The sequence below is a fragment of the Silene latifolia genome, chromosome 1, assembly GCF_048544455.1.
Source record: "Silene latifolia isolate original U9 population chromosome 1, ASM4854445v1, whole genome shotgun sequence".
In the NCBI taxonomy this organism is placed as follows: domain Eukaryota; kingdom Viridiplantae; phylum Streptophyta; class Magnoliopsida; order Caryophyllales; family Caryophyllaceae; genus Silene; species Silene latifolia.
This window is the reverse complement of record NC_133526.1, coordinates 79,285,425-79,294,099: the sequence shown is the minus strand read 5'-3', so window position 1 is coordinate 79,294,099 and position 8,675 is coordinate 79,285,425. Positions and strand designations below refer to the sequence as shown.

The 8,675-nt window shown below is 36.5% G+C and overlaps 1 long non-coding RNA gene across 1 annotated transcript; it reads left to right on the top strand.

The window, feature by feature from the left end:
* The first annotated feature begins 210 nt into the window (after positions 1-210).
* On the top strand, positions 211-3,384 carry LOC141594838 (uncharacterized). Its single transcript, XR_012522236.1, has 4 exons — positions 211-376; positions 476-543; positions 1,643-1,729; positions 3,183-3,384. It is a non-coding gene; the product is annotated as an uncharacterized LOC141594838 (long non-coding RNA).
* The last annotated feature ends 5,291 nt before the right edge of the window (positions 3,385-8,675 follow it).

Sequence of the window (8,675 nt, the reverse complement as noted above, 5' to 3'; positions counted from 1 at the left end):
TATTATTAATTCCGTTTTATTACTGAAACTTTTACTAAAAACCGATTTTTATTAACTCGAAACGGTTTTAATAACTATCGAAGTTTCTTAACGACGAAGAAACGTACGTATAATACATAGCAGGCAAGCAAGCTCGTCACTCATTCTTTAATTATTATTATTATTATTTTTTTTGTTGTTGTGGACCGTGTAAATGCACACACACATACTCCCTCTTTTCTTCTTTTCCTTCATTTCGAATAAACAACAGCAGTAAGAACAACATAGCACCGTCACCATTTTCGATCATTCAAACCTCAGATCCCGCCTCCATTCTCAACCAAATTCGATAATTTTTGTACCATTAGCTTCCTCGTCCTTTCCTCGTCCTTTTAAGGTAAGAAAGTCTCCTTTTTGTAGTGGTTTCGTCTTTCGCCGTCTTATAAAAGTGTCGTCTTTTAGCTTCTTTATTCCGTTTTCTTGCCCTTTTATGAAGGATTCGAAGACCCGGGGTGAGGCTCGTGCCTTGTGGACCATTTATTCGAAGAATAAGGGGCGTTTAAGGTAACACGATTCAACCGATCCTATTATTCTTATTATTGTTCGGGGTTGAGATTATCAATGAGGTCAATTTGTGAGTTATACGGATTATGCTATTAGAAATTAAGGCTTTGATAAGGATAAGAAATTGTTGTGCAAATTTATAATATGGATGAATCGTTGGATATGTTGGTAATTGGTATTATACTTAGCTAGGGTACAGGTAACAAGTAGAAGCTTTATCATTATTAATTGGGAGTAAAGTTTTGAGTGGCTCGTGGTATTTGGCCAAGATTCAATGCATTGTTAAGTATTGTAACAATTTGACATTGGCTTAGATTGTTTAATATCGCAGATGATTTTAGGTATTGTGTATTTTTGGGACGTTTACTGTGCTTTTTAGGACTGAGTGTGGGTCATAAGGATTGGTGTTTGGAACGGGTGTGTGAGGGTCAAAGTCTGGGCTGTTTCGACTTTGTTCTTGGACCGAAATGGACTGGTATAACACGATTTTCTGGGTGGGAAATTCGACTGTTTTGAACTCGGCTTTGGAGCCGTTAAAGGACCGAACGGTCTCTGTTTTGATGGGTCCGATAAGTATTAACAATTATTTAAGTGTCGACGTCTCACGCTCCCAACTCTTCCAGGTTTGAGAATAGTGAACAAATTACTCCATGTCGCATTTAATATTAGAAATTACTGAATTACTACTATCGCTCGGAAAGATATCGCTTTGTATTAATGAATTTGGCTTAAACAGCTATCCCTTTGTATACGATTGATCTTTCCCCAGCTGTTTACATGTTTTCTTTTCAATGGGTGAGTTGTGTTTGAAGTTATAAACCCGTCCTATGGACTGGTTGGTCACAGCTAATTTTGGGTTATAATGGTGGCTGTTTGGGACTGGGCAGTGGCTGCCTGGCCTAGGCAGTGGCTTGGGTGAGTGCAGCCTTAGCCATAGGTGGCTGTTGAGGCGGAAATAGGGCTGCCCAAACGGTCCTCGAGTCGTGGTTATGGATTTCTTTAGGCGCCTAGTTTAGTTCATTTGAAATAATTATATTTCCGTCTCATATTTTATATAAAGATAATTCGTTAATATCGTCCTTTCACATAATTATTTTAGGTGGCTCATATGGGGTTGAAGATGAAGAGTAATTTTGGGGTTTTAGAAGCTTTCTCAAGTTTTTACTTGTCTCTTTGCTAGCGTAAGGTAACTATTCCGAGTTACTCGACGAGTTAATGTCACATTAGTAGTTAATGTGTGCCTGTTGTTTGAGAAGTGTTTAGGTGAATGAATAATGTTAGGATCGTTTACGAAATGAAATTGTAATTAATAGGCAAATGAATTTTATGGTGATAATTGTAATGTTTTGTTGATTGTGCCGAAAACTGAGCCTTAGTCCCTTTGACTGATGCGATGTCAGTTAATTGAGTGATTGGTCAGCCGCAATTTGACCCGCACCGCGCAGGCTGGGGTTGCGGGTAAAAATTCGGTTGAATGAATTAGATAATCGGCCTTTTTCTTGTTTTAGGCCATTTATTATATCTCTATTTCACATGTGTAATTAGTTGAATTTAAATAGTTTCTTATTTAGTTAGTTGAATTTAAATAGCTTCTTATTTTGTAGTAATGGCCCTAGTTTTCCCTAAAGCCTTTTTTATTGTTATAATTGCTAGGATTGGAAATTAGTATTGAATTCTTATTGAGGAACTGTTGGGATTGTATCTTTGTAAATAGACATTTATATAGCTTTCACATGATAGAATGTTAGAATTTATGTTGGTAAGTAGGACTTTTTGCCCTCTTAAGGTTAAGTGGGTGTCTTACTTGACTTATGTGGTGAGTTTTGGGTGGTGTGGGCTAAAATATTCAAGCTGGGACTAGCTGTGACTAGGTCCTAGGTGAGTATTTCGGCCTTCATCATAGATAGGTCTTTATAGTCTCTGACGAGTATATGTTCACTGCTTGATAGCCTTTGTGTTCCTGACTAGTGGATGTTTATCCAAGTTGGGGCATGACCTCAGGTACTAATTTTGATAGTATGGGGTCAGCTTAAGTACTAGCCGACCCTTCGGTGGTGTCCTTAGGGTACTCACTTCACTTTGTTTTAAAAAAAGTTGTGGGTCTTGGGTGCGGTGGTGTGTATCCGCATGTCTAGGTCTGCGCAGATTTTAGGCTAGGGTTGTGTTGTCTCTTGGCCATGTTTTCTTAATAGTAACATTTGAGCCAAGATACCGGTTCGATTACCTTCCCTACCTCGTGGTATAGACTTGAGTTACAAAGTGACTATTGACGGTGCTAAGAACTTATGCCTGTCTTTGATATATTGCCCTTTCTTGTATGGTGATTCTATAAATCATAGAAGGTGAGATGCAAGCCGGCTATGGTTGATAGAGTTTGGATTCCTGGATGTTATGTGATCCACATGATAGTGTAGTATGAGTCGGTCTAGTATTCACATGCTAGGACTAAGTGTTTTTATATTGTTGTTCACATGATAAGCACGATTGCCTTAGCATCTATATGCTAAGGCAGTGTGTGATTCGTATTCATATTCTTATGTTTACATGTTATATTAATTATGACATTTTGTGGCTGGGAGAACTCGGAGTTACTCCCCACTGACTGTGGCTTTCGTATTTGTATAAAATGCGAATGACAGGTAGGTGATGCATATATGGGGTACATGGACGAGCTAGCGAGCAAAGTAACCTTGGGACCTAGACTGGTTTTATTTCATTGTGACCTTAAACCCTTTTTATGTCACATACATTTTAGGGACATATGTCTCCCTTTTCTATTTTGGGTTTGTATCATTACATTTTCTTATCGTTAGCTATGGCATGTAAAGTAGTTCGTTAGCATTGCAGGTTTTGGCACCCGCCTCTTGGGAATATTGGAAATGTTGTGATTGGTTTAGAAAATTTTTGAAATTACAGGTTTTTGGCTAATTGAACCAATTACAAATATATCCTACCAGTTTTTCTGTAGAATTACGTGTTTACTTTTCCGCAAAAAATGGGGGTGTTTCAGTTGGTTATTTATCGTAAGAATCAAAATTCTTTCAAGAGCTTCAACTAAAATTTTCCGACAGAACCAGACTCTCATCAGAGGAACGGAAGTGTTCTCGTTACGTATTCAAGAACATCACATTCCAAATCAAAGATAGGGTCAAAAGGCAAATCATTTGTATAAATCAAAAATCAAAATACCTTCAAAAACATTAATGAAGAGTTTTCAAAAATATAAGTCTCATTCATGGAACGGAATTGCTCTTGTCGCGCACACAAGAACGCTAACTTTCCAAGTCAGAGACAAATTTAAAACAAATACTATTTTGAGTTGCTAAACCGAGATTTCTTTAAATTTTATCCAATTTCTGTTAACTTTGATCTATTTATGACTTCTTTGTCAAAGTTTAATGTTACATTTTCAGGGATTTGACCCCCATTTTAGTTTAAAAGTGAAACCTTTATTTCTATTTTGGCTTTTTGTAAAAGAAAATTTGAGTAGATTACCTTTCTCTTATTTTGATTTTAACGTTGATCGGATGTTAGAACTAGTTATTGGAAACGTTTGATAACTTGTTCTACGCTTGTCGGCAAATAGTATTTGTTTTAAATTTGTCTCTGACTTGGAAAGTTAGCGTTCTTGTGTGCGCGACAAGAGCAATTCCGTTCCATGAATGAGACTTATATTTTTGAAAACTCTTCATTAATGTTTTTGAAGGTATTTTGATTTTTGATTTATACAAATGATTTGCCTTTTGACCCTATCTTTGATTTGGAATGTGATGTTCTTGAATACGTAACGAGAACACTTCCGTTCCTCTGATGAGAGTCTGGTTCTGTCGGAAAATTTTAGTTGAAGCTCTTGAAAGAATTTTGATTCTTACGATAAATAACCTTTAAAATGTTTTGGTTACCGATTCCAATTTCAGTTTTATTTTCATAACCTTCCATTTATACTTTCAAGTTTCGAGGACGAAACTTTTTAAAAGATGGGGTGATTGTAACACCCCGTATTATATTAAGTTGAATAAAGTTCTTTTAATTGCTATTTTGAATTTAATTACATCATTTAACGATTTATATATATATGCTTAGCTAATTAATTAATTTAATCATAATTCGATACGTTAATTTTAATAATCATTAATAAGTTTATTGAAAGTTAGTTCAAGTTTATTGAAGTTAGTTCAAGTTTGTTTATTTAATAATTTCCGTCTCATATTTTATATAAAGATAATTCGTTAATATCGTCCTTTCACATAATTATTTTAGGTAGCTCATATGGGGTTGAAGATGAAGAGTAATTTTGGGGTTTTAGAAGCTTTCTCAAGTTTTTACTTGTCTCTTTGCTAGCGTAAGGTAACTATTCCGAGTTACTCGACGAGTTAATGTCACATTAGTAGTTAATGTGTGCCTGTTGTTTGAGAAGTGTTTAGGTGAATGAATAATGTTAGGATCGTTTACGAAATGAAATTGTAATTAATAGGCAAATGAATTTTATGGTGATAATTGTAATGTTTTGTTGATTGTGCCTTAAAACCGAGCCTTAGTCCCTTTGATCGATGCGATGTCGATTAATTGAGTGATTGGTCACCGCAATTTGACCCGCACTGCCGGGGTGGGGTTGCGGGTAAAAATTCGGTTGAATGAATTAGATAATCGGCCTTTTTCTTGTTTTAGGCCATTTATTATATCTCTATTTCACATGTGTAATTAGTTGAATTTAAATAGTTTCTTATTTAGTTAGTTGAATTTAAATAGCTTCTTATTTTGTAGTAATGGCCCTAGTTTTCCCTAAAGCCTTTTTTATTGTTATAATTGCTAGGATTGGAAATTAGTATTGAATTCTTATTGAGGAACTGTTGGGATTGTATGCTGTAAATAGACATTTATATAGCTTTCACATGATAGAATGTTAGAATTTATGTTGGTAAGTAGGACTTTTTGCCCTCTTAAGGTTAAGTGGGTGTCTTACTTGACTTATGTGGTGAGTTTTGGGTGGTGTGGGCTAAAATATTCAAGTGGGACTAGTCGTGACTAGGTCCTAGGTGAGTATTTCGGCCTTCATCATAGATAGGTCTTTATAGTCTCTGACGAGTATATGTTCACTGCTTGATAGCCTTTGTGTTCCTGACTAGTGGATGTTTATCCAAGTTGGGGCATGACCTCAGGTACTAATTTTGATAGTATGGGGTCAGCTTAAGTACTAGCCGACCCTTCGGTGGTGTCCTTAGGGTACTCACTTCACTTTGTTTTAAAAAAGTTGTGGGTCTTGGGTGCGGTGGTGTGTATCCGCATGTCTAGGTCTCAAGGCTTGAGATTTTAGGCTAGGGTTGTGTTGTCTCTTGGCCATGTTTTCTTAATAGTAACCGCTGAGCCAAGATACCGGTTCGATTACCTTCCCTACCTCGTGGTATAGACTTGAGTTACAAAGTGACTATTGACGGTGCTAAGAACTTATGCCTGTCTTTGATATATTGCCCTTTCTTGTATGGTGATTCTATAAATCATAGAAGGTGAGATGCAAGCCGGCTATGGTTGATAGAGTTTGGATTCCTGGATGTTATGTGATCCACATGATAGTGTAGTATGAGTCGGTCTAGTATTCACATGCTAGGACTAAGTGTTTTTATATTGTTGTTCACATGATAAGCACGATTGCCTTAGCATCTATATGCTAAGGCAGTGTGTGATTCGTATTCATATTCTTATGTTTACATGTTATATTAATTATGACATTTTGTGGCTGGGAGAACTCGGAGTTACTCCCCACTGACTGTGGCTTTCGTATTTGTATAAAATGCGAATGACAGGTAGGTGATGCATATATGGGGTACATGGACGAGCTAGCGAGCAAAGTAACCTTGGGACCTAGACTGGTTTTATTTCATTATGACCTTAAACCCTTTTTATGTCACATACATTTTAGGGACATATGTCTCCCTTTTCTATTTTGGGTTTGTATCATTACATTTTCTTATCGTTAGCTATGGCATGTAAAGTAGTTCGTTAGCATTGCAGGTTTTGGCACCCGCCTCTTGGGAATGTTGGAAATGTTGTGATTGGTTTAGAAAATTTTTGAAATTACAGGTTTTTGGCTAATTGAACCAATTACAAATATATCCTACCAGTTTTTCTGTAGAATTACGTGTTTACTTTTCCGCAATAAATGGGGGTGTTTCAGTTGGTATCAGAGCATATTTGCTCCCGACGCACGTTTGTGCACCCTAATATAAATAACTTGACCTTAAAATAATAAACTTGAGAGATGGGTAGGATGGGTAGATTTAGGATCTTATGTTGTAGTCTCTTTGTGTTTGCTCTTTGTTAGGTACTAACATGTTTGTTGATTGTCATTTAATAATTGTTGCGTTCTTAGATCTATGACCGTGAATTTATTTATAGTTAATGGAGTTATTGCCTTATTAAAAAATTTTGGAACTAAAGGTTTTGAAAATATTTTAATGTTTTTCACTGGTTTTAACGTCAATTAGTGTTAAAGCTTGTTATTGGAGACGTCTGATAATTAGTTTTATCATTTGTTGGTGTAAAAATGTATTTTTATGTCTTTGGATTGGAATATTGATGTTCTTGAGTGATCGCCAAGAGTATCTCTGTTCCATTGAAAGGACACTTATATTTTACAAAGACCAAGATTTAGTGCCGATTGCTGAGGATTGAAGAATTGTTCAACCTTTGAAGAATGCTTCTACTTCCTTGAAGATATTTCTCGTTCTTTTTGTATCTCGCCTTATTCTTAATCTCTTGGTGCCTATCCTTCTTCTAAACTCTCTATTCTTCTTCTTAGGAAGTTACATTTGTATCCTCCTAACTTGTCCTTTCACCCTTGCTAATCCTCCCTTAACGCCTTTTAGATAGTTTTCTTTCTTTTATGGGGGTGTTTCACGGACACTCGCGTGAACATTATGGTGTGTGAAGGTTGGTATTTATAGAGAAATATGGGGTGGTAGGTCGGTTGAGTTTGCTTGGAGGCTAAGGAAATAGCCCATTGAGGCGCGAGCTACCTAGTGATTCAAAGGGGTATACGGTCCCTTTCAATTTGGACGTGGCCTTTTCTCCATCCATTGTTTAGTTGGTTTTATTTGTGGTAATCAAATAGGATGTCGTGTAATAATATGGGCACCTAATAAGGTGATTTTGGGTGTTACTTGAGGTAGGTGTTTTGTGTGCTTGACTCGGGTTTGACACGTGTGAGTCGAGATTTGAATTTGGAGTCGGTTTTTGGCCTGGTGTCAGTTTTGACTCTAGTTAGGGTCATTTTAATGCAAATGACATGATAAAGACATTCATGACATTATTTTTGACATTCGGGACTCAGGTTGACTCGAGTTGCGGGTTTCTGAGTCGGTTTTGGGTCCGAAGACGATTTTAACTCTAAATAGTGTTATTTTAATGCAACTGAAGTTAGAAAACCATTTTTGAAATCATTTTTCATATCCAAGTAATTTATTAAACCGTCTCATGTATAGCCAATCCACGCACGCATATCAAACACACGTTATAGTCCGATCATCATCGGGTGGTTTTTAGAAGGTGCAGATACTGGGTATCTACACCTATATTCGGTCAACATCCCAAATAACGAGCACCAAATCCATCAACAAAATTTACCTTAACATTCTTTCCAATTCTATCCTTAATTGTATCGTCACCTATCTCTCCACCAAAAATTTCATATCGTGCAAATACTCTACCAACTTCTTACTCCCTTAATACCTCAAAACTCGTGGCTAATATGTCGTCCCGAAACTCCTATATAACCATTAACTCACACCCTCTCATGATGCTATCGTACATTTCCATGATTCCTTACTTTCATGTTCCAAAACTTTGGTCAACATTCTCTTAGTTTACTCCCCTCATTATTTTCCCTTTATACTCGACAAAATCAATTAACAATTCAACTCCTTATTCCTACTACCCAACCCTTTATTGCTCTGATTACCTTCTCATTGCTTCAAAACTCAAACTCCACTAATTCATGTTGTTACCTTCTCACTCTTTCTTACCATGGACCCTCTCTCATCATGCTACTCACTCACACTTGTCACCTATCAATCCACACAATCAACGTTTACTCTTCAATTAATTGCATATCCCTTTTACATCTCTAGAAAACAAAG